Source organism: Perca flavescens, chromosome 14, assembly GCF_004354835.1.
Source record: "Perca flavescens isolate YP-PL-M2 chromosome 14, PFLA_1.0, whole genome shotgun sequence".
Lineage (NCBI taxonomy): Eukaryota > Metazoa > Chordata > Actinopteri > Perciformes > Percidae > Perca > Perca flavescens.
The window spans coordinates 4,018,295-4,025,794 of record NC_041344.1 but is presented as its reverse complement, the minus strand read 5'-3'; positions in this window follow the sequence as shown (position 1 = coordinate 4,025,794).

Here is a 7,500-nt window from a genome sequence, read left to right as displayed (position 1 = left end):
CCCCTAATACTGTATCTGAAGTCTCTTTTATATAGACCTTAGTGGTCCCCTAATACTGTATCAATTCAATTCAATTTAAATTCAATTCAATTTTATTTATATTATAAAATCATAACATAGGTTATCTCGAGACACTTTACAGATAGAGTAGGTCTAGACCACACTCTATAATTTACAAAGCCCCAACAATTCCAACAATTCCAGTAATTCCCTCAAGAGCAAGCAGTGCGACAGTGGCGAGGAAAAACTCCCTCTTGGGAAGAAACCTGGGACAGACCCAGGCTCTTGGTAGGCGGTGTCTGACGGGCCGGTTGGGGGGGTGATGAACAGTGGTGATAATAGTCACATTAATAATGGAACAGTGACTGGATGTAGCGGGAAGCTGCAGGGTTCAGCAGGAAGCAGCAGGAAGCTGCAGGGTTCAGCAGGAAGCTGCAGGGTTCAGCAGGAAGCAGCAGGGTTCAGCAGGAAGCTGCAGGGTTCAGCAGGAAGCAGCAGGGTTCAGCAGGAAGCAGCAGGGTTCAGCAGGAAGCTGCAGGGTTCAGCAGGAAGCAGCAGGGTTCAGCAGGAAGCAGCAGTGTTCAGCAGGAAGTAGCAGGGTTCAGCAGGAAGCAGCAGGGTTCAGCAGGAAGCAGCAGTGTTCAGCAGGAAGTAGCAGGGTTCAGCAGGAAGCAGCAGGGTTCAGCAGGAAGCAGCAGGGTTCAGCAGGAAGCAGCAGGGTTCAGCAGGAAGCTGCAGGGTTCAGCAGGAAGCAGCAGGGTTCAGCAGGAAGCTGCAGGGTTCAGCAGGAAGTAGCAGGGTTCAGCAGGAAGCAGCAGGGTTCAGCAGGAAGCAGCAGTGTTCAGCAGGAAGTAGCATGACATTGCAGGGCACCGCTGAGCTCGGCAGGGAGTGCAGCAGGACCACGGCAGCTGGAACCAGGATCTTGGTGCCAACGTTCTCCAAGGAAATACGCTGGGGGAAAAAACAGAAGGACTCCAGGGAGTAAACTCCCCAGAAGCTAGGATTAGTAACAAGCATTTCTGGGACGGGATACACACAAATAGTAATAGTAAAAGTAATAGAAAGGGAGAGGAGAGAGCAGCTCAGTGTGTCAAAGGAAGGAAGGAAGTCCCCCGGCAGTCTAGAACTATAACAGCGTAACTATAACAGCGTAACTATCTGAAGTCTCTTTCCTGAAATTCAGCCTTGGTGCAGAATTACAGCCACCAGAGCCAGTCCCACAATGAGTTTCCTTAGGATGTACCATTTCTGTGTCTGTAGCTATTGAGGAGGAGAGGGGGGGGGGGGCAAGGTGGAGGGGGGGTGTGGCCTTGACCAACTGCCACTTTGCTCGTTTGAAAGCCATGATGTCTCTCTCTCTCTCTCATGGGTTGGCCAAATTCTCTGGGCGGGCAAAGCAGAGAAAGGGGAGGTGATCTTGCTCCTTATGACCTCATAAGGAGAAGATTCCTGATTGGTCCATCTGAGCTTTTATTTTTTCAAAGGCAGAGCAGGATACCCAGGGCTTGGTTTACACCTATCACCATTTCTAGCCACTGGGGGACCATAGACAGGCTGGGGGAACTCATATTAATGTTAAAAAACCTCATAAAGTGAAATTTTCATGCCATGGGACCTTTAAATGAGTCATTTTGTACGCTCTGGACACCTTCGAGGCAAAAATGTCCACGCGTTATTAAATCATCATATATCAATATTTCTTTCTGCTTTTTTCATAAATCACTTAAAGAACTTCTAATCAAAACCACCAAACATTCAATCATTTTCAGGATTTTAACCCTTTAAATACCAGTTTATTTATTTGAAGTATTTCATTTTTATTACAAAAAAACAAAAAATGATTTTTTTCATATAATGAATAATATGTAGATTGGGCTTTGGTGGGGATTAGAGGCTTGGATATGTCAATGATAAGCAACAAAACTGATTTGATTGCATTAGTATTTTTTACATAGTGCCAGATACTCCCTTTGGACACCTTCGAGGCAAAAATGTACATGTCCAAAAAATTAAATGTGGACATTATATATACATTATAAATTATTAAATCATCATATATCAATATTTTTTCTGTTTTTTTTCATAAATCACTTAAACAACTTCTAACTTGCTCAAAACTACCAAACATTCAATAGGTTTTTAGGATTTTAACCCTTTAAATGCCAGAATAATTCTTTAAAGCAATTATTATTTATGAAAAACCCAACAGAACATTAATTATTTTCCATAGAATAAATTGTAGGGGAATGGGGCTTTGGTGGTGATTAGAGGCTTGGATATGTCAAAGATTATGAACAAAATTAATTTGATTGCATTAGTACTTTTTATGTAGTACTCCCTTTGGACACCTTCGAGGCAAAAATGTAAATGTCCAAAAAACTGATATTAAATCATCATATATTATTATCATATTGTTTTCTGCTTTTTTTCATAAATCACTTAAACAACTTCTAAATTGCTCAAACTACCAAACATTTAATAATTTTCTGGATTTTAACCCTTTAAATGCCAGTTTTAAATCTTTGAAGTAACAATTATTTTTGAAAAACCCAGGACTAGGTGGAGGGATTATATCTCCAACCTGGCCTGGGAACGCCTCGGGATCCCCCAGTCGGAGCTGGTTAATGTTGCTCGGGAAAGGGAAGTTTGGGGTCCCCTGCTGGAGCTGCTCCCCCCGCGACCCGACACCGGATAAGCGGACGAAGATGGATGGATGGATGGAAACATTAATTATTTTCCATAAAATAAATCATAGGGGAATGGGGCTTTGGTGGTGATTAGAGTCTTGGATATGTTAAAGATAAGCAACAAAACTGATTTGATTGCATTAGTATTTTTATGTAGTTCCAGATACTCCCTCTGGACACCTTTGAGGCAAAAATGCCTCATTGACTTCCATTATAACCACATGTTTTGATCTCACTGCCTTTACAGTATAAAACCATGCATTCTGTAATGTCAGCATTTCATTTTGAACAAAAGTGGTCATATTTGACATTTTTAAAGTATTTCACCAGATTCAACCATTTTGCCCTTGTAGGCCGATGCATGAAGTCATTGTATTTTTGCCAGTTATATTATGGAGCTGTGTGTGTGTGCGTGCATGCGTGCGTGCGTGTCTGTGTGTGAGAGAGAGTTTGGGTGAAAAAAAGGGCTTTGAAGCATGCTTGAATAAAAACTTTGTCTCCTGCATTTGTTGTAAAGAAAACCAAGTATTAGTGTGTTGATGCACCTGGCTCTAGAGAAGGAGAAAGACCTGGAGCAAAGAGAAGGAGCCTTTATCCTCCAACGAACTGCAGGACTCATCTGAAGATGACACAAGTTTTGGGAGTCTGACACAAAATGGTCACTGGAGTCCTCCAATTCTGTGAGCACCTCTAACCCTTCCTCTGAAAGTGGAGAGGACACTGAAGATCCTGTCCATCCTAACATTGAATGGACAGTGAAGAATTGGCAAGTCTGGTCTCCATCTAATACTGAGATGCTGCGCAATATTCAAGCACCGACCGGCATGATGCCAGAGCCCACTAAATATGCCATATCAAGAATCCATGATGTGGAATCCTCTTTCAACCTTTTCTTCACTCCTGACATGATCCAGCTGATTCAGGAAATGACAAACCTACACAGGAGGCGTTCAACCTCAGGATGGAGTGATGTGGATGCTCAGAGATTAGAACATATGTGGGACTTCACACTGGGCTGGTGTGTACCGGTCCAAAAGGGAATCCACCCGGAGCCTGTGGGATGTCCATAGTGGGAGACCAGTCTTCAGGGCCAGACCAGTCTTCAGGGCCACCATGTCCCACAAACCATTTGAAATGATAAGCACCAGTTTACAGCACATACAGGAGACAATGTTTTTATACAAGCACGTCTTCAAAGACACTTCAAATGCATCCTTCAAAAGATGCCTTTTTTCAGCCCCAAAATGATCATTGCTTGCTTACAGATTTACACAAACTCTCTCTCTCACACACACACACACACACAAACACACAGCTCCATAATATAACTGGCAAAAATACAATGACTTCATGCATCGGCCTACAAGGGCAAAATGGTTTAATCTGGTGAAATACTGTAAAAATGTAAAATATGACCACTTTTCTTCCAAATGAAATGCTGACATTACAGAATGCATGGTTTTATACTGTAAAGGCAGTGAGATCAAAACATGTGGTTAGAATGGAAGTCAATGGGGCATTTTTGCCTCGAAGGTGTCCAAAGGGAGTATCTGGAACTACATAAAAAATACTAATGCAATCAAATTAATTTTGTTGCTGTAATAATTCCTGAACGGTTTTGTTCAAAGCTGAAAATGCAACTGTATTTGACAGAGGACAGGCGTAGGTTGCTAGTGACAAAATATTAGCTTTCAGTGCAATACGATCACTTTGTAAATTACGTTTAATTAAAAAGTGTTTCAACTGTCCCGGCTCTCCCCTACTTATGTAGGATATGAGTTTTATAAAACTTAAATGGTTAGGTAATGTAAAGTAAGTATTATTTAAAACCCTTTGGAAATGTATTATTACCATTAGTAATTATTATTATTATGAATAGAGTGTTAAAGTGATTCTTTGTCTTCTGTTTTGTGTAAAGCTCTTAGTGACTGTTGTTAAAACAAACTAGTTTTTTTAAAAGAGACATAGGTAAAGGTAACTTCTGTTTAAATAAACTCATTAAATACCTAATATAATACATATAATATATATTATTAAACAGCATTATTATTAAAACATGTTTTATTCACATTATTATTGAGATTAAGAATCGATTTGAAATCCTTTTCATAAACTTTGCCTCACCTGTAGATGGCCCCGCCCCCTCTGGGTTTCCGTAGGTCTCCTTTATATAGCCCCGCCCCTTCCTGCTCCGGTAACTTCAGAGCCGCGAAGCCAAACAGCCATGCTGCAGCACGGATCATTCTCCCTCCCTTAATTACCGTTTTTTCGGACCAAACGGAGCCGCTGCCCGCTGGACATGTGGACACACTAATGGAGATATGTCGGTGTTACCGTGGAGACAGAAACGGAGACGTTTCGGTGAGTTTTCTGTGTTTGTGTCGACTTCAAAGGGTGTGTGTTTTCACCACCGAGTGAACAGGTAGATTTCAATCAGCAGTCATTAAGTTCCAGTTCCTCTACAGAAAGGAGAAAACTGGTCCTCCTCCATCTTAACTTCACTTACCAATACTTTATTAGGCTATATAGTTCAATTTGTTATTAATAATTTACACTTTATTTTTAAATTCAGTAGGCCTATTCTGATTGGCTGTGGCTTTTTTTTTAAATGAAGCAAGGTGTTCGGTGATAGGTGTTTCGGTGATAGCCCCTTATAGCCGTTGAAGCGGTACAGCCGTTAAAACTGTTAGGTTAAAGTCGCCTCTGAAGTTAATTGTCCTTAGTTGTGTGTGTGTGTGTGTGTGTAATATGTTTTAAAATTTGTATGCCTATTTTGATTGGCTGTTGAATTTTTTTAAATGTAATGATGCAAGGTGTTTTCGGTGACCTGTGTGTTGGTGTGTGTGCGTGTTGTTGTGTGTGGGTGTGTGTATATCATTTATTTTTAAATTTGTATGGCCTATTCTGATTGGCTGTTGAATTTTTTTAAATGTAATGATGCAAGGTGTGTCTGTCAGTGTGTGTATCTGTAAGCAGAAGGTAATAAACTGATATCTCTGATATCAGTTTATTACCTCATGTTTACTAAGTTAACAGTATCTATCTATCTATCTATCTATCTATCTATCTATCTATCTATCTGCTCAGTTCTGTTCATGTATTGAATGTGTTTGTTGTTGAATCCCACAGAAGGAGTTCCAGAAGAAGATGAACACTAAACCTGTCTGATAGAAGAAGTTCACCAGACAGCAGGATGTCCTTCTTTAATCCCCTCATCAGGTAAGAAGACCTCAGCTGCTCAGTAATGCTGCTCATATTTCTGGTTATTAATGACCTCAGCTGCTTAGTAATGCTGCTCATATTTCTGGTTATTAATGACATCAGCTGCTTAGTAATGCTGCTCATATTTCTGGTTATTAATGACATCAGCTGCTCAGTAATGCTGCTCATATTTCTGGTTATTAATGACCTCAGCTGCTTAGTAATGCTACTCATATTTCTGGTTATTAATGACATCAGCTGCTTAGTAATGCTGCTCATATTTCTGGTTATTAATGACGTCAGCTGCTTAGTAATGCTGCTCATATTTCTGGTTATTAATGACATCAGCTGCTCAGTAATGCTACTCATATTTCTGGTTATTAATGACATCAGCTGCTTAGTAATGCTGCTCATATTTCTGGTTATTAATGACGTCAGCTGCTTAGTAATGCTGCTCATATTTCTGGTTATTAATGACATCAGCTGCTCAGTAATGCTGCTCATATTTCTGGTTATTAATGACGTCAGCTGCTCAGTAATGCTGCTCATATTTCTGGTTATTAAAGACATCAGCTGCTCAGTAATGCTGCTCATATTTCTGTTTTTTAATGAAAATGTCTTCTGTCAAACCAAACATGAAACCATATCTGAGCATGTCCCATCTTGTTTGTAATTTCAGGTAGATCGACAAAAGTAAGTTTTTATTTTCTTTAAATGTCTATTGTTTTCTGAGTAGGCCGCCGTGCCATCTATCTATCTCTCTCTCTGTCTCGCTCTCTCGCTATCTCTCTCTCTCTCTCACTCACTCAATCTCACTTATTCTCACTCCCTCTCTTTCTCACTGTCCCTTTCCCTCTTTCTCTCTCTCTCTTTCTCTCTGTCTCTCTCTCTGTATCTCTCTCTCTCTATCTATCTATCTATCTAGCCACATGTATCACTGTGTGTCTCTCATGGCTGCTCGTTTTATTTTAAATGAAAATGTTATCATTTACTATAAAAAAATACCACACAATATATCATAACTACTCTATGTGCTCACCTTCTCTGCATTAATCAAGGTTTACAGCAAATTATTTCTAACATTAGCTAAGGTGCTAAGGCTTAGACTGATGCTAACTACTGATTTTGTTGTGCCAATATGTAATTATATTGTGATTATTGGTCTGATTGTTGAGCTAAAGTTATGTTTTTTGTTGGTTGTTGGCACCTGTCCCTTTACACATTCATAGCAACAAAAGGGTTAGGGTTAAGTAATGTAGTCTGATGTCGGTAGGGGTACCAATGGCTGTTCAGAGTGCCAACAGGGCATGCTTTTATATTATATTATGGTTTTCTCTATCTATCCATATATCTATCTCTCTCTATCTTGGCTGCTGTGTCTTACATTAACACATCTTTTGGATGTTACATCTCTACATTGCACACACTCCTACTTCAGACTGACAACTGTTGCTCATTCCAGCAGAAGCTGTAGTTCTCTCTCCTCTAAAAACATGATCTCTCTTATTTATTCTGTGTTGTGTTTTTGGCCGCCGTGCCTTCCTATCTTTGATTATCTCTCTCAAGGCCGCCGTGTCATCATTACTATCATCTATCTGTTTATCAGCTT